At 36.3% G+C, this 23127-nt stretch overlaps 1 pseudogene; it reads right to left on the bottom strand.

The window, feature by feature from the left end:
* Window positions 1-12683: 12683 nt before the first annotated feature.
* On the bottom strand, window positions 12684-22766 carry LOC120299483 (annotated as a pseudogene).
* Window positions 22767-23127: the final 361 nt, after the last annotated feature.

Here is a 23127-nt window from a genome sequence, read left to right as displayed (position 1 = left end):
AATCTGATGATCATCAAATATTTCAAAAAAGTGCCTTGATTATTTTAATAGCTAGAAAAAGTAGTATGAATCAAACCATTGTTTCATACACATACTTCAAGACCTCATATTATAGCTGAAAAGATAGGCAAAATAGATAACATATTCTGAGTTAAATATATTATAGCAGTGCATGTAACTGTCTCTTCAGGGTCATAACTCAGATTTACCAACACATCCTCGCTTTAGTATTTGCTGTCAAGGAGATCAATACTAATCCCCAGATTTTACCCAATGTTACACTGGGCTTCCAAATCTATTTTATATCAAAATGGATGTATCATGCATCAATGGAACTCCTTTCATCTAAAGACAGATTAATCCCTAATTACAATTGTGACATCCATAAATATCCAATAGCAATAATTGGAGGACCTGATACTGATATATGTCTTCATGTGGCCATCATTCTGCACATCTACAAGTTTCCTCAGGTAACCATCTATATGGAATACATATACAATCTGATTAAATATAACATTTGTTTTAGATAAGACTTGATCCCTGGGAGAAAGTAAACCATGACTAAAATCAAGTGGCATATTTTTCTTTCAACTCTATTTTGAAATCTCTGAAACACACTTGTTAATGGCTGCTCCTTTTTCAATTGCATGAATAATAATATTGCAGAGCCTCATGATATTAACAAAACCTAGAAATTTCCTGGTGCATCAAATGTTACTGCATACTGGACATTCACAGAACATACTTAATAACTGAATTAGCCCTTTTCTGATTTCACACAACAGACTGAACCAATTTATAAAGCATAGGAAGAGACAAAGAAATGTAAGCAAATTTAAGACCAGCAAAAATTGATTAGCTGTTGATCTTCAAAGTTTACACTTGAAAGTGTTCAAGAACTCAACTGCCAAATCTAAAATTGTTATTATGAAATGAAACTAAACTTTTGTGTTGTGCACTAATTACAAAAAGTATATCGACACACTTTAAAAAAACTCAAAGCTTATTGTTTATTTTACTAACTCTTCTGTATTTTTATAGTTGATGTATGGGTCTGCTCCCGCAACAAATAAGCATAAACAGGATGGTTTTTATCATCAAATGTTTCCAAATATGGATTTTCAGTATAAGGGAATTCTTCAATTACTGAAGCATTTTATGTGGACATGGATTGGAGCCTTGTGTATGAATAATGACAATGGGGAGAAGTTTGTACAAAATGTGGTTCCCATGTTTTCCAAAAGTGGAATCTGTTTTGACTTCATTGAAAGATTTCCATTAATTTCTTATTCTACGGACATTCTCACTATGGTGAAAGAAGGGATGAAAATGTACAGTATTGTGATGAACAGCACTGTCAATTCTGTGTTAATTCAAGGTGAAATTGATATAATGATAGTTTTGAGAATGCTTCCTGCTATGTCAAAATATGAAGAAATACCATTAGAAGGAAATAGTAAAATCTGGATTATGACAGCTCAAATGGATTTCACATCTCTTCCCTTCCAGAGATTGGAAGACTTAGATTTTCTCCATGGTGCTCTATCCTTTGCAGTTCATTCAAGGGAAGCCCTAGGATTTCGGGAATTTCTTCAGATGAGAAAACCAAACTTCATTCAAGAAGATGGCTTTATTAGAGTTTTCTGGAAGGAGGCATTTGGATGTGTATTCTCAGACTCCATAGTGGATAAGAAACACAACTCTATGGTGGAAAATCAACCAATCTGCTCCGGGGAGGAGAAGCTAGAGACACTCCCAACATCTGTTTTTGAAATGGACATGACTGGTCACAGCTATAGCATCTACAATGCAGTCTATATTTTGGCACATGCAATACGTGTTGTTCATTCAACTACCTTCAAATATAGAGCAAGAATAGGCAAACTAAGACTTATTGACTTCCTCAAACTTCACCCATGGAAGGTAAGGTCTCAAGAACACTGAGAGCTATAAAGCTATAGCTTTCTCTCTATCTCATTTAACAGACAAATCACATATTTAGTTCAATATCATTTTGCTTTTGATCATAGTGTATTTGCTCTCCAATTAAATAAGATTTTATACAAGGGATACGGCCAAGAAAATGAAATGCCTTTCCAGATGCACAAGACACATGGATTTATCTTCATCCTGAATTCTTTTACTCATATATTTTCCTTTCTACCATTTCTGTTAGTATTCTGTATCTCAGACACGTTGGGAATACTAGTCCAGTATTTCAATGCAGGCAATTTTTACATCTTTTATTTCTTTTTATGGATTTCAGAATGGTTTGTTTACTGATTTTAATTATTCAGTGGCATTTTTAACATAAGTTTAATTTTAGTAATGTACCATATCCTCATAATTATTGATAAGAAAATTTTTTCCTATAAAGATCTTTTTCTGTCAGCTTTCTTATGCGTGTGTGTGGGGGGGAGGGAATTTTCAGAATTGTTCAAGTGACAGCATGCAAGAATCATCTGGTGAACTTTACTTTCCCTTTTATATCAAATATTTAATAATTAAGTGTACTGGTTTATGTAGAAGTTTAATTTTTTCATATAAATAGCTCTGCAAACAACATGCTGCTTAAAAAGATAAATATTCCTTCCTTCTCCTTCTGATTTTCAAAGAGATTGGACATTAATATCTAACTGTTTTCATATGTTGTGGGGTGGTGGGGTTGGGAGGGGCTATTGGTTTTTCATTGTTTTTGTATTGGGCTTTTATCCTTGTTGTTAAAGTGCAGCCTAGACTTTGATCCGGAGAGGGCTGAAGGTGGACTTCCATCCTTCCAAGGTTGATAAAATGAGGACCCAGATTGTTGGGGGCAAATAAAATGTACAGTATAAATTGCCTAGAGAGTGTTATAAAACACTAAAATACTATTGCTATTATAAGCTACTCAGAGTCACTGAGAGTGAATTGGGCATCCATATAAATTTTCATAAAGAAATAAATATGACTTAAATATCTTTCATGGAGGAACTTTCTTCAGCATCTGATACTCCTTGAAGTGAACTTTGTTTTCCAGTCATCTCCATTTTAACTAGTCTCTTCCTATAATATCCTTAGATTATTCTAACTTTCTTACTTCCCCCAACTCTCCAAACTCCCCAAAACTCTAACATCTTTCTTCTAGCTCTTTCCCATTGTCAAATTCAAGTAAACTTGAATGACTTTGAAAATTTGTAACATATGATAATGAGTGTTTATCTCCCCCATTAAGATAGCAAGTACATATAAAAACATTTATTTCCAAAATTCCTGAAATGCAATTAGACTTTCACTATTTTATAGTCCTTGATGAATTCATCTGTTTTTTCTTATTTTATATTTTTGTTTTGTAGCTCAATGAAATTGTAAGAAGCATTTCATTCAATAATACTAAAGGAGAAACACTATCTTTCAATCAAAATGGAGAACTAGATACTGGATTTGATGTCATCAACTGGATCACATTCCCAAACAAATCCTTTTTAAAAGTCAAAGTTGGTGGGATAGGATCTATGACTTCCCAAGAGGACATGGTAATGATCCATGAGGAAGCCATCATTTGGCCAATCAGGTTTAACCAGGTAGGGCTGAAACTCATGTTTAGATAATGCAGGATAACATTACTTACTTTTAACTGAATAGATATGAGCTGTGGAATATTTGTCTCCTCGTGCTGGGACTAAGAGATATTCTGTCAAACTCGTGATGTCATGTGACATCGCATAACATATTGGAGCTTTTTCGCCATTGTCGGCAATGGAGTTGGCGTGGTTTCCCGATGACGCATCCAGCCCACAGGCCAGCAGTTTCACGCCCCTAGGTGTACTGATTAATATTATAGGGAAGAATGTTTAGCAATATTGCATCCAAGTTACAAAAAAGGTCAGAAGTGATATAATAACATAACCTTTTGAATAAAGCTTTTATACAGTAATATAGTATTGAAAAAGGGATCTACAAATCAGAACAAATACTTCTCTTTCAACCTGCTTCCTGATTCCATGTCGACCTTTGCAGAATACAGGCCACTCCATTAGTACAATCATATATTGCCTTATCAAAACACATACCAACAATCTAACAGACCTGGATTCATAGGGAAACAAAGTAAGTCACGTGGTTGGGTTTATTAGTTCCCACTATACAAGAAAATCCCAAGGGTGTTAAAGTAAAAAAAATCCATAAATAAGACAGAGGCAAAATACCTCCATTCCATTGTAAAACTACATGGATATATTCGTGTGTCAGCAGAATATGAGCTTGGCTCAAGGAGGTTCTTATCTTATCTTCATTTAAAATATATGGCAAAGAATCTGAGTGGTACCTCTCTAAAACCCATAGAAATTTCCTTTCTTTGCCTCTTTCCACCAAATCTGATATATTGTAGAGTTTTGTAGATAATAACTATTACTAGACAGCCTTGGAAAAAAGCAACACATTTTTTTTTTCATTTCTTTTATATACAGGTCCGGCCATCTTCTCTGTGTAACAACTACTGCTCTTTGGGTTATGCAAAGACCAAAATAGAAGGGAAGCCATTTTGTTGTTATGATTGTCTTCACTGTCCCAAAGGAAAGATTTCCAATCTTATAGGTGAGTGGGGAAAACTAAGTGATATATATCAAACTTTTTAAAGCAAAAAAGCCTCTGTTGTGGTTTGGGAACATAGTAATTTCACATAGATTTAACTTTGTATGTGTGCTTGTGTGTGTATGTGGAAGGGAGGGAGGGAGGGAGGGAGGGAGGAAGGAAGGAAGGAAGGAAGGAAGGAAGGAAGGAAGGAAGGAAGGAAGGAAGGAAGGAAAAATAAAAGAAACAGAAACTAGTAAAAATGTCAGGTTCAACAAAGCAAAATACTTGTCAATGGATTATAGTCTCTCAAGTAGTGCAGAGACTAAAACTCTAAGAACTGCTTCAGAATGCACATGAGCACCAACATAAGGCCTACCTGCAAAAAAGCTGTCATGACATCCCAGGAAAACAGAGTGTTTTAAGATGATGCAGAGAGGAGATACATTTGTGTTTCTCCACACCCAAAGACACTTAGGAACATCAAATCCTATGCTCTGCACAAATCTATTTCACATTTCTAAATTGAGTTACTAAAGTGATTGATGGTTAAAAATAATATAGTTAGAGCTATATAAAACTACTATGTCTCTTCACCACAACAGAATCACTTTTTTTTTTAAAAAAAGGGATGATCTTTCATATATATATATATATATATATATATATATATATATATATGTCTTTGGTTGTTCGGGTTTTCTCCCGCGTAAAATTGGAAGTGTCTTGGCAACGTTTCGACGAAGTCACATTCGTCATCTTCAGGCTGGTGTTTTTAGCTTCTTGCTTTGAGCAGCAATGTGTGGTTTTAGCTGTTTCTTCCTTTTAACTGCCAGTGAGGGTATGAACTGATTGGATGGGAGCTTGGCTGTGTTCTGATTGGGTGGAGGTGTGTTCTGAATGGTTAGGGGCTTGGCTGTGCTCTGATTGGCTGGGGGAGTGTTCTGTTTGGTTGTGCTCAGGTTAGTCTGAGTTGCAGAGGGGTTTAAGATTTTGGGGTTAGGGAGTCGTTTGTCAATAAGGGCAGGTTTCCAAATGGCTGGTAGGCGGGAGGTATCATCTCGCTTGTTCATGCTGTGTGGGCGTTTTTCTATCTCGATGGCTTCTCTGATTATTCTGTTATTAAAATGTTCACTTTTGGCAATGGTTCTGGTATTTTTAAAGTCAATTTCATGTCCTGTGGCTTTAAGGTGTTGGACCAGGGAAGATGTTGGTTCCTCTTTTTTGACTGAGTTCTTATGTTCTTCAATGCGTGCACTTATTCTTCTGTTGGTTTGTCCGATGTATGTGGTGGGACAAGTGGTGCATGGGATTTCGTATACTCCTTGATTTTCTAATTCAATTTTATCTTTGGGGTTTCTAAGGATGGTGGATATTTTTCTGTTTGTGCAGAATGCTGTTTTGATGTTGTGTTTATGGAGGATCTTACTGATTCTGTCTGTGGTGCCTTTTATGTATGGGAGGAGGGCTTTGCCATTTTCTTGTTCTTTGTCTTGGATTTTAGTGGGGGTTTCTTTTTGGATTAGGTTTGTAATCTTATTTCTATGGAATCCATTGGATGTTAGTACATTGGTGAGAGTGTGTAGTTCGGGTTTTAGGTGTTGTTCGTCAGCTAAGCGTTTTGTTCTGGAGATGAGTGTCTTGGCTACAGAGTTGATCTGTGCTGGGTGGTGGTGTGAGAGAGCGTGCAGATAGCGGTTTGTGTGTGTTTTCTTCTGGTAGATGGTGTGTCCTAGGGAGCCATTGGATTTCTTGTAGACTAAGACATCCAGGAAGGGAAGTTGGTTGTTAGCTTCTGTTTCCATGGTGAACTGTATTTTGGGGTGTAGGCTGTTGAGGTGTGTGAGGAAGTTGTCCAGTTTTTCTTTCCCATGTGGCCAGATTATGAAGGTGTCGTCTACGTATCTGAGCCAGAGTTTGGGTTTGTGATCCGATTTTTCTAGAGCTTGGGTTTCAAAGTGTTCCATGTAGAGGTTGGCAATGACAGGTGAGAGGGGTGATCCCATGGGTGCTCCTTCTGTTTGTTTGTATTTTTGTCCATTATAGATGAAGTATGTGTTGGATAGGCAGTGGTTGGTCAGATCTAAGATGTGTTTGGGGGGGTTATATTTGTTTTGAATAGCTGTCAAGGCTTCTTTGATAGGCACTTGGGTGAAGAGGGATATGACATCGAAGCTCACGAGTAGGTCGCTGGGCTGTAAGTTTTGTTTCTTTATGATCTCTATAAACTGGAATGAGTTTTTTACGTGTGAGGTGATGGATTCTGCATAGGGCTGTAGTTGTTTGGCGAGAAATTTGGCTAGGTTTTGTAGAGGTGAGCCTATGGAGCTGACTATAGGTCTGAGTGGGGTTCCTTCTTTGTGTATCTTGGGGAGACCATAGAGTTTAGGGCATCTGGATGATTTCTCTCTGGGAATGATTCTTTGCTGGATCTCTTCGCTAATGGGGGAGGCTTTTATCTTGGTTCTGGTGGTTTTTTCCAGGTAGGTGGTGGGATCTGTATTTAGGGGTTTGTATGTGGAGTCTTGGAGTAGGTTGGTTAATTTGGTTTGGTAGTCAGACTCCACATACAAACCCCTAAATACAGATCCCACCATTTTTAATGTTTTATGATAGAATTGGCACAGAATATTGGACACTATAAATTCTCTTCCATATAACAGAACTTTTGCCCTGACTTTTAAAGCTTCATGGTTGAAAGACTTCCCCTTTTCGGAGCCACTGCAGGGATCTTTTTCTGATTCCTCTATTAGTGTCTTCCCCTTTTTGTGTTGACATTTTAAAAGTTGTTTATCAAATCTGCCTGAACAGATCAATTTTTTCATCTTGTGTGAATAAAGGTGTGTCACCCACACTATTATGGCACAAAGGGGGATTATGGGAAGACCCCCCCAGAGAAAGAAATATTTTGGGGAATATTAAAAAGGCAGAATATTATATTCCTCCAAAGGAATAATGGAAAATCTTAGCAGGACCTCCCCCCGCCCAATCTCTCTGTGATAATCCTTTCAGAAAGATTGGAGCCAGGAAGCTTGGAGCTGATGCGATTAGAATCAACAACCCCTCACACCAAAATATCCAACACAGGACATAGTCATCAGCCACAGCCCCAGGGAAGTAGGATATCACCTTTGGGACATAATAGGATTAACCTACCACCATCAGAATAGCAGAAAGGCACACTGAAGCTCAGGTCAAAGTTCATGCCACAGGAACAGGAAACAATCTCAAAATCCCAAGAAGGGATAGAAACCCACCACTCACAGCTCCATGTGGTCAGCTTTTCCAGAGCCATATTTCTGTCTGGCTGGGCTCTTCAATAAGCTACAAATGTTGAGGAGTATGCCAACACAGTGTCTGCATATATCCAAAAGTGCATAGAAGATTTCTGTGTCCTGAAAAGCATTGTTGTGAGGGTGAATGAAAAACCGTGGCTGACTTATGAGGTCCACAAGATGCTGAAAGCATGCAATGTGGCTTTTAAATCTGGTGACATGCTGGCACTTAGAACAGCCAGAGCAAATCTGAAAAGTGCCATAAAAGGTGCAAAGCAAGCCCATTGCCAGAAAATTCAGAACTTTTTTCAGGATCCAACAAACACCAGGAGAATGTGGCAGGGATCCAGGCCATTACGGATTACAAGGTGGCTCCATTGAGATGCCAGGATGACACAGACTTCCTAAACAAACTGAATGCATTTTTTTTGGTCAATTTGAGGTATCAGATAGGATTCCTGCTAGGAAAGCAGTGCCCCATCCTGATGAGCAAGTGCCAAGCTTTGATGTCACTTCTGCCCGGAAAACACTGCAGGCAGTTAATATTCGGAAAGCAGTAGGCCCAGATAACATCCCTGGGCGTGTCCTCAGGGAATGCACAGGGGAGCTGGCTTGTGTTCTCACAGATATTTTCAACCTCTCATTGCAGCAGGCAGTGGTCCCATCATGTTTTAAGATGGCCATCATCTTGCCAGTGCCAAAAAAGTTCACAATTGCAGGCCTCAATGATTACCGTCTGGTTGCACTGACTTCCACCATCATGAAATGCTTTGAGAAATTGATAAAAGACACTATTGTATCTAGCCTCCTGCCAGCTTTTGATCCGCTTCAGTTTGCCTACTGACCAAATTGCTCTACGGAGGATGCTATTTCTTCCATTCTCCATCTGAGCCTGAAGCACTTAGAGGAAATAAATACTCATGTGTGTTTGCTGTTTGTTGACTTCAGTTCGGTGTTTAACACAATCATTCCCCAGCATCTAGCAGACAAACTGGGCCTTTTAGGCTTAAACACTGCTTTGTGCAACTAGATTCTTGATTTTCTTACCAACAGGCCCCAATATGTGTGAGTTGGAACAAATATCTCTAATACCATTTTCTTGAGCACAGGTTCTCCTCAGGGCTGTGTCTTAAGTCTGCTGCTGTTCACCCTGTTGACCCATGACTGTTGTGCTAGGTTTGCCACCAATCATATTGTGAAATTTGCAGATGATACGACAGTAGTGGGCCTTATTCAGGATGACAAGGTAGAACCTTACCGCAAAGAGGTTGAAGGGTTGGTGAACTGGTGTAAGGAAAATAGCCTAGTTTTAAATACCAGAAAAACCAAAGAGATCATTGTTGATTTCAGAAAAGGCAGGCACAGCCACACTTCTCTGTGCATAAATGATTCACCTGTGGAAATGGTTACCAGCATCAAATTCCTGGGTGTGCAGCTAACGAGTAGGCTGACTTGGTCACTCAACAGTGAGAAACTGGTGAAGTGAGCACAGTAGCGCCTGCATTTTCTGCGCCGTATGAGAAAAGCACATCTTCCTTCCCCTGTCCCCTTCCTTCACTTTCTACAGGGGGACAATCGAGAGCATCCTGTCATACAGCATCACAGTCTGGTTTGGAGGCATCACTGTTTCAGACAGGAAGGCGGTGCAGAGAGTGGTGAGAATGGCCGAAAAGATCATTGGCAGTTCCCTGCCTCCCATCCAGGACATAGCACAGAAGTGCTTTTAATTTAGTCATGGAAAAGCAGTAAGGCCCCATACTCGAGACCTATAAGTCTTCCCCATCTACAAGTTGCAACTGCTGCCATTATAACTAAAATTATTCTTCTGATTTAAGATTGGAAAGCTGGTTCCATTTTTAATGTTTTATGATATGTCCCACTCATATTTGTATAGATGGTTGGTATAAAATAATGCTAAATAATAAATAAACGAATAAATAAATAAATAAAACTTAAAAGAGAATCAAGTCTGTGATTTCCTTGCAAAAGACAAACTCTTGAATGATGAGAAATGCAATATAAGGACCTTCATTGTTGTGCTCATAGTGCATGGTGGTGCAAGAGCAAAGCTCTGCTCCCCATGGCTGGTTTCGTCCTGCCAGTGGGACCCTAGATGGGTCCAAAGTTTCCCTGAAGAGGTGACCATGAAGGAGGGGTGTTCCATTGATCATGAAGAGATGGAGGTCACTTCGTTTGATCCGGGGGAAGCCCTCCAACGTGACAGGAGAAAGGCTAGTGTGAGATCAGTGTCTAGCCCAAGCTGCTTATAACCAAAGTCCAAGAGCACGAACCCGAACATCAGTGAACAGCGTGCTTGCTATTGGTGAGAGTATTGATCCTCTTTCTTCTATCTACTAATTGAATCCTTGAGAAAGATCCCCAAAGCAAGAAAACCTCCAGAAGGGAAGGGAGGGGACTGTATCCCCATTCCTTTATAGACAGAAGTGGTGAATTAATATTAAGGAAGAAAGAGATATACTAAAATTCAATTTAAAATACTGGATAAATTTAGGAACTAAAGAACTTTCAAGGTTATTACCCTAAAGTGTTTTGATGGAATTATAAAAAAAATACAAAAATATAGTTTTTTGATTGAAAAAAAAAAACTGAAAAAAGAAATAACTGCTGACACCTAGTGGAGAATCAGAGCATAGAACACTAACATAAGAACTCAGAAACTGGCAGAATGCTCAAAGATAAAGAATAATCTGTTCCTTTGAATTGCAAATAACCTTGAAGATATCTGGGAACAAAGGAAGAGCTAGGCCAGCTGTAAGATTAAAAAGTGTCTGAAAGAAGAAAAAAACACACCTGGACTATTTTTTAAATTTAAGAAACAAATCAGATAACAGACCACAAATTAGAAGAATATGACCACATTGATGAAACAACAATTGAAAATAATTACAATCTAATACAAACAGGAAAAAATCTACAAGATTCTGATACAACAATAAAAATGGAATGGAGTATAGAATTTTTAGGAGACAGAGTTTGGGAGACAGAAAGTATACATTTTGCTTACTTTATCAACATTTACAAAACTACAGGAATTGCTGGGTAAGCGGAATATATCAACTTGGAACATTACTCGGCAAAAGAAGAAGATCAGAGACAGATTTGAGAGATTTGACTTGCCCTACCAGATGAACTATTACATGAACAAACACTTGTTTGAATATGGTTATAAGGAATATAACAAAAGGGATAAGTAATTTTAAGTAATATAGTATGTTCTACAATATATGAAATGTAAAAATAGTGGGTTGATGTAACTTTTATTAATCTAAGTGAAATATAAACTGATTTAAAAGGATGTTATACCTAGATACTATAAGATAGATAATGATCTCTATAATGCATGATAGAGAAACTTTGGACATTTAGATGATTAACATATAAAGAAATTATTACTGGTAAGAATTGGATTGCATACAAGGGAAATTAAGCTTAAACAAAAATTACAAAAATAGGATGCATAGTGAATTAATGAGATGGTGTTTATAAGAATAATATAGGCTAAAAATTCTATACATAGAGATTATTATTATTTAAACAAATATTAAAAATGTATTTATATTTAACCATTTATAAATTGAAAATATAAAGAATTTTGATTAAGGTTGAAGAAAGAGAATATAAACGGGAGAAGGGACGATCAAAGAAATATATTATTAATTAATATAGTAATTATAGAATTATCAAACTTAATCATTATTGATTATTAATTGATTATTACTGTCTCTTTTTTTCTTTTATTAAAACATAAACAAGACAACACAACACATTGTACACTAGGCACTGGATATTGTTATAGTTAAAACTAATAAAATATTTATATATATAAAAAAGAGAAAGGCAATATAAGCTCATCTGCTCATTTCCTGTCCTCATTTTGATCATTAACATTCTAGAATTTAATTTTGGTCAATGCTCCTCTCACATCATCAGTCCATTTCCAAGTGCTGAAAGACACCAGAAAACTTTGAGCTTTTACATGTTTAAAGAATTATTTTTAGATTTCTGAATTTCAGAAACTTTCAGGAGCAAAAAAAAGATAGGCAAGTTTCTTCATAGACTGTAAAATATCAGCAGTGGAGGTTCTTTCCTTTCCTTTCCTTTCCATTCCTCCTCTCTGCCCTTTCCCTTTCCCTTCCCCTCCTCTCCCTTCCCCTTTCCTCCCTTCCCTTCCCTTCCCCTCCTGTCTGCAATTATGAAAGAACAGAAATCACATCAATCCACAGTTACTGGATACAGAGACAATTAAGAATCTCTTAATATAGTGGTCTATATTTGATGAAGAAAAACTCCTGGAGATTTCTAATAATTACTGGAGGAATTGGTAGAGTTTATAAGGAAATTGGTAGAGGGAATAAAGAAAAAAAATATATATTTTCTAAAAACAAAGCATATCGATATAGTTCTTGTCATGGAGGAATCAGAATATGATTCCATGGAAATCAAAGACTTGATTCTATTTTAAGATTTATTTATTTATTTATTATTTAACATTATTTTACACCAACCATCTATAGAAATTTGGGTGGAACATAAAACATTAAAAATGGAACTAGTGGCTCCGAAAAGGGGAAGCCTTTCAACCATGAAGCTTTAAAAGTCAGGGCAAACGTTCTGTTATATGGAAGAGAAATTTATAGTGTCCAATATTCTGTGCCAATTCTATCATAAAACATTAAAAATGGAACCAGCTTTCTAATCCTAAAATCAGAAGGAAAATTATAGATGTAATGGCAGCAATTGCAACTGGTAGATGGGGAAGACTTATAGGTCTCAAGTATAGGGCCTTACTGCTTTTCCATGACTAAATTAAAAGAAGGCAATGCAATTCTACATCTTTCAGTTTTTTCTTTGTTTTAGTGGCTGCTTGTTATTCAGTTCAGGCCTCAGTATCATGATATAGCATTTAGGGAAAAAGATGCATATGAGGAGGCCACCACTGGATGTTATAATGGAGAAGATCTCCACAGTTACCATATATTTGCCCCTGGTGGTCAGATAACTAGGAACAAAGGAGAGCCAAACACTGCAAAAAATCAACATGCTAAAGGTGATAAATTTGGCTTCGTTAAAAGTGTCTGGTAATTTCCTGGCAAAGAAAGCTAACGTAAAGCTGACAAGAGCAAGGAGGCCCATAAAGCCCAGGACACAATAGAACATGATAAAGGATCCTTCATTACATTCCAGAATAATTTCTTTTTCCATTAAGTGAATGTTGAAATCAGGAAATGGAGGAAAGGTGAACAGCCAGACAGTACAAAAAATTATTTGAATGAAGGAGCAGAAAAATACAATGGAAATGCCCAATCTTTTCCCTACCCATTTCCTCACTATAGAGTTTGGTTTGGTGGCCATGAAAGCTAAAATCACAATGGTAGTTTTTGCTAGCAAACATGATACAGCTACACTAAATATTATACCAAAAGTACTTTGTCGGAGGAGACATGTTACTTTATGAGGTTTGCCAATGAACAGTAAAGCACACAGGAATGAAAGCAGAAGGGAAATGAGAAGGATGTAGGTGAGGTTTCGGTTGTTGGCCCTGACAATGGGAGTATCCTGGCACTTAATGAAGACACCCAGAACCAACAATACGATAAAAGAAGACAAAAGAGAACAAATGGCTAAGATGGTCCCCAGTGATTCTTCATATGTTAGGAAGGTTAGCCTTTTTTGGAAGACATGAATTCTGATCCTTGTTTGGATACTGATCTTCTGGACATGTAAAACAGTCATCCATATCTAGGGAAAAAAAACACTCAGGTTAGAAAGATGGTTGCACTGAAATTTAACACATGACACTTCTTCCATTTCCATCATTAGAGCTTTCATCAGAGAGTTAGGCTTTTGCAGAATTGTGTCCAAAATATGATAATTTGTATCTGACCATTTGTGCCTTGAGTGAGAATCTGGACTAATTTGTTCACTGATTGATTAAACAAGTATTTTTCAGGCTTGAAAAACTATGATCTTTGGAGATGTATTTTGCTTTATGGAGCCTGACATTTTATCCTTTTTCTGTTTCCGTTAAAAAAAAATCTGAAAGGCCATCTTTTTTTTAAAAAAAAGAAAAGTGATTCTGTTGTGGTGAAGAGACATAGTAGCTTTATATAGCTCTAACTGTATTATTTTTAACCATCAATCACTTTAGTAACTCAATTTAGAAATGTGAAATAGATCTGTGCAGAGCATAGGATTTGATGTTCTCAAGTGTCTTTGGGTGTGGAAAAACACAAATGTATCTCCTCTCTGCATCATCTTAAAACACTCTGTTTTCCTGGGATGTCATGACAGCTTTTTTGCAGGTAGGCATTATGTTGGTACTCATGTGCATTCTGAAGCAGTTCTTAAAGTTTTAGTCTCTGTACCGCCAGAATCTCAAATATCTCAGCATCCTGTCTTTGTCGTTATGTAAGCTGCCCAGAAAAAAAGAAAAGAAATCTTTTCATAATGTGAGAAATTAGGTTTGAGATCTATAGTCATAACAGATCATACCATTATACTCAGCTATCAAGGGTAAAAAAGAATGTATTCCTAGAAAGGAATATCTACAAAATGTATGCATGACTCCTTTTTCAACACTCACCTATGAGATTGGAAATCTTCCCTTCAGGACAGTGAAGACAATCATAACAACAAAATGGTTTCCCTTCTATTTTGGTCTTAGCATAACCCAAAGAGCAGTAGTTGTTACACAGAGAAAGCGGCTGGACCTATACATAAAGAAATGAAAAAATGTTTTATTTTTTTCAATAATTGCTTAGTAATAATTATTGTCCACAAAGCTTCCCAATGTATCATGTTTGGTTGGAAGTGTTGTGAGTGATGTCTATGAAAAGAGGCAAGAGGAGGAAAATAGTATGGGATTTAGAGAGCAACCACTCAGACTTTTTGCCATATATTTTAAATGAAAGTAAGATAAAAACCTCTTTGAGTTAAGCTCATCTTCTACTTATACAAGAATATGTCCATGTAGACTTTTTTGGTACCCAAATGGAGATTGCTTTTCTCTATCTTCTTTGTGGATGTTTTTTAAAGCTTCTGTGGGGTCCTTAGTGTTCTCTGAGCTTGGTGGTTTTCTTACAGATGTTTCATGACCAAGCTACATAACATTATCAGGTTTTTTAACTTCTTACAGCTTTTGGTACTAAGCCAAACTTAGATTGTTTCTCCATGAACCAATGTCTGTTATATGCTGACCTTTTCTGAGATGTAAAGCAATATATGATTGCATTAATGATATGGATTATGTACTTTAAAAGTCATCAGAGAAAAGCAGGTAGGTGTAAAAGGATTTAGTTATCCTGATTTTTGGATCTATATAGGTTATAACTTATGGCATCGATGCAGGTATCTGAGGAATCCTTTTGCCACAATGGGATTAGCCCACCCTATTTGCTCCAGCAGAAAGGGCCTGCTATGGATCTTGTCTGTGAAGGAATTCCAGTTGGTGGGGTCAAGGAGAAAAGTTTTTTTCTACTGTGACCCTTGAACTGGGAACAGTCTCCTCCAGGGATGAGAGGCACTCTTACCTTCTTGACCTTCTGGAAGGGCATTAAAACATGTGTTTTTTTTTCAGTTCTTAATTGTAATTTTTTTGTATATTTATCTTTCTACTGTTGGTAAGTTGCCCAGTCACCATAGCATTTAGATGGGCAGAATAAAAGAAAGAAAGAAAAAAAGAAAAGAAAAAAGAAAGAAAGAAAGAAAGGAAGGAAGGAAGGAAGGAAGGAAGGAAGGAAGGAAGGAAGGAAGGAAGGAAGGAAGGAAGGTAGGTAGGTAGGTAGGTTCATGTAATCATGCTATTAAGTCACTTCTGACTTTATTTAACCTGAAGGGAATATTTCCAACTAAACTTCCCTTCCTATACCATTAGTTTCCCTGGACCATCTCTTAATACTTCAGGCAGATGACAGAAAAATCACTAGAAGTATTCCATAGCTCATATTTATTCAATTAAAAATAAGTAACATTATCCAAACATGAATTTTGGCCCTACCTGGTTAAACCTGCTTGGCCAAATGATGGCTTCTTCATGGATCACTAATATGTCCTCTTGGGAAGTCACAGATCCTATTCCACCAATTTTGACTTTCAAAAAGGACTTGTTTGGGAATGTCACCCAATTGATGACATCAAATCCAATCTCTAGTTCTCCATTTTGGTTGAAATATATTGTTTCTCCTACAGTATTATTGAATGAGATCCTTCTTACAATTTCATTGAGCTACAAAAATACAAAATCACACATATAAGAAAACAAAAATAGTAAATGAAGAGAAGAACTAAACATTTCATCATGGTCTACAAAATGGTGAAGATTTAATTCCACTTCAGAAATATGGGGAAAAAAACTTTTTCATATTTAGCTTATCTTTTAATAAAGAACACAACCATTGCCTACCATACTGTTAAAAAAATTAAAATCTACAGACTTACTTGAGGTGATATTTGCAGCCATAAATAAGGGATCCAACAGTAGATCAGTTTGTATGAGCCTGTTTGGACAAAGAGGGTGCAAGATGGCTCAAGCTGCTTGCAGTTGCTCTTCACAAAGAAACAATAAAATAACAATGTCTTGGACTTCTGATTGGGCTCTTGCGGTGATGCAGATGCAGGAAGACGGGGCTCCATCTTTCGCATCTGGTTTCACCCTGCTGGGGGACCATGGAAAGGGTTGAAAGTTGCCCCATAGAGGCGGCAAGCAAGGAGGACACTCTCATTGATCACAAGGGGGTGGAAGACCCCCATTTGATCTGAAGAAGCTCTCCAAACTGGCGGAGGAAAGACTGACTGTATTTGTGTAGCCAGCACTAAGCTGCGGACAATGGAAATCAACCAGCACTATCAAGGAACTTTACAGCAATGTGGATGAAACTGGATGAGACCTGATCCTTTCTTCATGATTTTAAGACCTTTTCCTGAAAATCTGACCAAAGCATTCCCTCCCCCCATGAAAGAGGGAAAGGGAATTTCTGCCCCACTCCTTCAGAAAAGAAAAGCAGCGAATTAATACTTGGGGACACTGGCAAAACCTATAAGACTTATTTGGAATTAAAATATACTTACAGTTTAAAAATGTGGGGAGCAAAAGTGTTTTTAAGACCTTTTTATTTTATTTTTTTTTCTAAAGAAAAAGACTTGAAAAGTTTAACAATATATGTTTTGGATCTAAAAACTGGAAAGTGGTGTTGATGACATCTAGTGGTGAATTATGGCACTACAACTTATTTATGCCTAAAAGAAGCTTGGCTTGAAACCCAGAACTACATAAGATTTTGGCTGACCTTGGAACTATTTTATTATTGAGAATTACAGTTGAGGGGAAAAAAGGAACAGACAATGGGGCTGCTTATCTATGTGGCAGAGATGATAAACATTTTAAATTTTGCCTGTCTGAATTTTGAACATAAATACTGACTTTCAGAATTGCATGGCGGATTTTTTTTTGGAACACTTTGGATTATAAATCTTGATTGTTAAATAACCCTCAAAGATTCTTCTCTCTCCCTGGAAAGAAAGGATGTATTTTTTATTGGACAAAAAATTGAACTCTACTTATATCTGCTTAGGAGAGATTCAGGAATGGACAGTCAGTTGGATAAATCTATAATGGTTACTTTTAAAAACAAAACAAAATAAAATACTCAGCCTTAAATAGTAAAACATCATCTTTAACATCTGTTCCCAGATGTTAACTTGCAATATCATCAAGCAAATGAAATACAGAAAGAAATTCTTTCCATGCTGAGATTGATACAAAAAACAATTATTCTAGCTTGTGAGCAGGTTACTAATAACACAAAGTAGATAAAACAACAATTTTCTAATTCAAATCTACAATCAGAAGACAATTACAGAGAAGGAACCAGCAACCCAAAAACAGAAAGAACACTAGAGAATGCTGACACAAACATTGATGATCTAAAGAAGGAAATAAATGACCAGACAGAGATAAAACTCAGAAAATATAATGATAATATTGGATATGGAAAAGACATTTTATAAATCAAGAACATACTGGATGACAATAAAGGAAAGCTGATGGAATGGAAGATAAAGTCATTATTAGAACTGTGGGGTATTGAAGAAGGAGGGAGGTGGTTTAATGAATATCAATGGGCTAGCTCTTCCAAAAACATTTTAACCAAATTGTTCCAAATAACATATACAAAATTGAATTATTTGATGATCCAAATGCATTGACTTGGAAAGTTAGTTAGCAAAGAAAGAAAGCTAGAGTAAGATTGAAAGAAATAGAAGCTTTGACTTAATAGAAGGGATACTATACTATTGAGGTTTGAATATGGTTAAGAATAAATAGTTCGAAATAAACATTTTTATAACTAGATAGCTAGGATTTGTAACCAGAATATTATATCTTGGTATGAAAAGGAAAATAAGAATATGTTAAGAACTTTGAATAAGGGATTATTGATTAGAGGTTTGAATATGATTAAGATTACATTGTTAGAAATAGAAGCATTTTTATAATTAGCTCAGATTTGTAATCAGAATATTATATTTTGGTAGGAAAGGGGAAATAAGAATATGTTAAGAATTTTGAATAAGGGATTCTTTTGATTGCCCAAATACAACTTGTTTTGAAATTGTAAATGATTGGGACACTTTGAACATGGATGGGAAATTAAAATTGAAAATAAAGCAAAAATAGAATATGGATTTAATAAGTGGAAATTGAATGAATAATAACTGCATTTGCTTAATGCAGAAAAATTGTTATTACCAGAAAAAGTGGGGATGTACTGGAGGGTATAACATTGGACCTAGTTGGAAAAACTTATATGTATCACTGAATATTTAATAGACTCAGTGATCACATTGTCTATTGAGCACTTAATAGAAAATAGAAAATTAATAAAACATTTATAAAAAATATCTTCTTCGTAAGTCATCGAGTCCAACACCCTCATCAGGCAAGAGACCCTACACCATTTCAGACAAATGGCTGTCCAGTCTCTTCTTAAAAGCTTCTAGTGTTGGCGCATTCACCGCTTCTGGAGGCAGGTTTTTCCACTGGTTAGTTGTTCTAACTGTCAGGAAGTTTCTCCTTAGTTCTAGGTTGCTTCTCTCCTTGATTAGTTTCCATCCGTTGCTTCTTGTCCTGCCTTCAGGCGCTTTGGAAAATAGCTTGATTGCCTCTTCTTTGTGGCAGCCCTTGAGATATCAGAATACTGCTATTATGTCCCCCCTCGTCCTACTCTTCATTAAACTAGACATACCCAATTCCAACAGTCTTTTCTTATATGCTTTAGCCTCCAGTCCTCTAATCATCTTTGTTAGTCTTCTCTGTACTCTTTCTAGAGTCTCAACATCTTTTTTACATCATAGTGACCAAAACTGGAAGCAGTATTCCAAGTGTGGTCTTACCAAGGCAATGAAGAGTGGTATTAATACTTTGTGTGATCTTGATTCTATCCCTCTGATAATGCAGCCTAGCACTATGTTGGCTTTTTTGGCAGCTGTAGCACACTGCTAGCTCATATTTAAGTAATTGTCCACTAGGACTCCGAAATCCCTCTCACAGTTACTACAATTGAGCAAGGTACCCCCTATACTATACCTATACATTTGGTTTTTCTTGCCTAAATGTAGAACCTTATTTTTTTCACCATTGAATTTCATTTTGTTAGATAGCGCCCAGTGTTCAAGTGTGTCCAGATCCTCCTGTATCCTAAGCCTGTCTTCTGGAGTGTTGGCTATTCCTGCCAGCTTGGTGTCATCTGCAAATTTTATGAGTTTCCCATCTATCACCTCGTCCAAATCATTGATGAAGATGTTGAAGAGCACTGGGCCTGGAACAGAGCCCTGGAGCACCCCACTACACACTTCCCTCCATGTAGATGTGGTTCCATTGAGGACTACATGCAGAGTATGGCCGGTCAGACAGCTACAGATCCATCTGGTGGTGATGCTGTCTAACCCGCATTTTTCTATCTTATCAAGTAGTAGGTTGTGATCTACTTTGTCAAATGCTTTACTGAAGTCCATGTAAATTATATCCGCAGCATTCCTCTGGTCCACTATTTTTGTCGCTCTATATGATATATTGGATTTGCTTACATTTAACAAAATGTAGATATTTCTATAAATATTTTGGGGTTCCCAACTTCTTAGAATGAAAACCAGCTTTCTATCTACTGTCTTTTTGCTCAAAGCATGGAAGTCAGGTGAATTATTTCTCTTTGTTATGCTAAATTTTATTTTATTTATTCATATCAGAATACTGACATTACTTTATATTTACAAAATGTGGATGTGTCATAGTTGAGAGTTAAGATATGGAATGTTTATTTGAATGGGATAAATTCCTGTTTGGAGTGGTTTTATTTTGAAACATTTGCATTTGGAATGGGAAAGAAATCTGTAAGTTGTTTTTTTTTTTTTTTCCCCTAAGGGAGAAGTGGTCTTATTTTGTGGTAGTAAATTTGATTTTCTTTAATTTTGTTTACAGTAAGCTATCAGGATTATTTTATTTAAATGGGATTTGCTTACTGATAAGAGTTGAGATGAGGCATGTTGATTGTTATATATGTTAATAAATATCAATATTTTAGAGCTTTTTTGGACTTTTTGTTGATGACTGGATTGGAAAACACATTATTTTTTTCATTTGCTAATTGTTAAGAATCACTGGAGAAAGCAATTATATTTGGAAGGATTAATGCAATCACTAATTAGGAAATACACTATTGAATAATTAAAATAAGTTTAAAAATATTCCAAAATCCATAAAAAAGAAACAGAAATAATAATAAAAAAATATCAGACTGTTTTCTGCATTGCGGGATTGCAATAGTGTTCCAAGTGTGTCTGAGATATATTAACATAAATAGAAAGGTAGAAAATATTCTGGAATATAAATCTTTTTTTTTCTTTACATTCTCCCTTTATAAAAAAAACTATTAAAGGTTTTATAGGAAGAGAAATACACTATGACCAAAAGCAAAATGATATTAAACTAAACATTTAATTTAGCTGCTAGATGACATGGAGACAAATCTACATACTCGACACTTGTCAGAGTCCTTGAGATGTTACCTTCCATGGGTGAAGTTTGAGAAATTCAATAAGTCCTTGTCTGCCTATTCTTGCTCTATATTTGAAGGTGGTTGTATGAACAGCATGTATTGCCTGTGCCAAAATATATACTGCATTGTAGATGCTATAGCTGTGGCTAGTCATGTCCATTTCAAAAACAGATGCTGGGAGGGTCTCTAGCTTCTCCTCACCAGTGCAGATTGGTAGATTGTCCATCACAGAGTTGTGTTTCTCATCCATCATGGAGCCTGAGAACACACATCCAAATGCCTCCTTCCAGAAAACCCTAATAAAGCCATCTTCTTGATTGAAGTTTGGCTTTCTCATCTGAAGAAATTCCCGAAACCCTAGGGCTTCCCTTGAATGAACTGCAAAGGATAGAGCACCATGGAGAAAATCTAAGTCTTCCCATCTCTGAAAGGGAAGAGATGTGAAATCCATCTGGGCTGTCATAATCCAGATTTTATCATTTTCTTGTAATACTATCCCTTCAAATTTTGACATACTGGGAAACATTCTCAAAATTATCATTATCTCAATTTCACCTTGAATTAACACAGAATTGACAGTGCTGTTCATCACAATACTGTACATTTTCATCCCTTCTTTCACCATAGTGAGAATGTCAGTAGAATAAGAAATTAATGGAAATCTTTCAATGAAGTCAAAACAGATTCCACTTTTGGAAAACATGGGAACCACATTTTGTACAAACTTCTCCCCATTGCCATTATTCACACACAAGGCTCCAATCCATGTCCACATAAAATGCTGTAGTAGCAGAAGAATCCCCTTATATTGATGGTCCATATTTGGAAACATTTGGTGATAAAACCCAGCCTGTTTGTCCTCATGTGTCATTGGAGCAGAGCCATACGTCAACTATAGAAAATACAGAAGGATTCAGAAAGGTGACACTAAGATTTTATTTTTTTTATATAAGGTATATTGATATATTTTTCAAACTGGTAGTGTTTAAGTAAAAATTTAGTTCCATTTCATATTATTTGACAATAGTGTACCTTCAACATTCTCTTTTTTAAGAGTTTAATAATAATTTTACATAGGGCCTTTTTTGTCACAGAACGCCCAGAATGGAGTTCCGGCACCTTTTTGGGATGGAACCTTGTAGGGTAGGCAAGGCGTGTTGTATGACGTGTGTGAGTTCCAGCACCTTTTTTTTTTTTTTTTTTTTTTTTACAAAAAAGGACTGATTTTACACAAGTTATCAAGCTTTGTTAGTCTTAAGGTTGCTTACATTCCTTTGTCTCTTTCTATGCTTTATAAATCCAGACATTTGGTTCCGTCTATTTTGTGAACTCAGAAAAGGAACTACTTTAGTTCTTAAATATGCTCTGTGAATGTATTCAGCAACAATTGGTGCATCAGTGGTCATTAACAAGTGCATTTCACAGATTCCAAAATAAAGCTGAAAGAGAAATATGCCACTTGATTTCACTCAATTGTTTTGCTTTATCCCAGGGACCAAGTCTTATCTAAAAGGAATATTATATTTAACCAGATTGTATATGTACTGCATATATAAATGTAACTTATATAGATATAGGTTACCTGAGGAAACTTGTAAACATGCAGAATGATGGCCACATGAAGACATGCATCAGTGTCAGGTCCTCCAATTATTGCTACTGGATATTTCTGGATGTCACAGTTGTAATTAGGGATTAATCTGTCTTTAGATGAAAGGAGTTCCATTGAGGCATGGTATATCCATTTTGAAGTGAACTGGCTGTTATAGATTCTGAAGCCCAGTGTAACGTTGGATAAAATCTGGGGATTAGTATTGATCTCCTCAACTGCAAATGCTAAAGCCAGGATATGTTGATAAATCTGAGTCATGATTCTGAAAAGAGAGGTACATGAACTGCTATAATACATTTAACACAGAATATGGTAACTATTTCAGCCTTCCTTTCAAGTATAATGTGTGGAGTTGATCCACTCTCTCTCTCTAAGTATATATAATGAGTCTGATTCACACTCCTTATTTAAACTAGTCAGTAATCTAAACAAAGCAATTTATCAGAAAGAACTGGCAGCAGTCATATGAATCAATTTCCCCCCTATCACTGCTTAGTATTCTTTTTCTTCTATAACTATATTAGGAAGGGTTTAGTATGTCAATGGTGCCTTCACTATTGACCATGGAGGTTACAGTAAGTAGCACGCTGTGAAGCATGTGTTTTATGGTTATTGCTAA

The sequence above is a fragment of the Crotalus tigris genome, unplaced genomic scaffold (genome assembly GCF_016545835.1).
Source record: "Crotalus tigris isolate CLP2741 ecotype Arizona unplaced genomic scaffold, ASM1654583v1 scf7180000024297.1652928, whole genome shotgun sequence".
NCBI lineage: Eukaryota > Metazoa > Chordata > Lepidosauria > Squamata > Viperidae > Crotalus > Crotalus tigris.
This window is presented reverse-complemented; position numbering and strand designations above follow the sequence as displayed.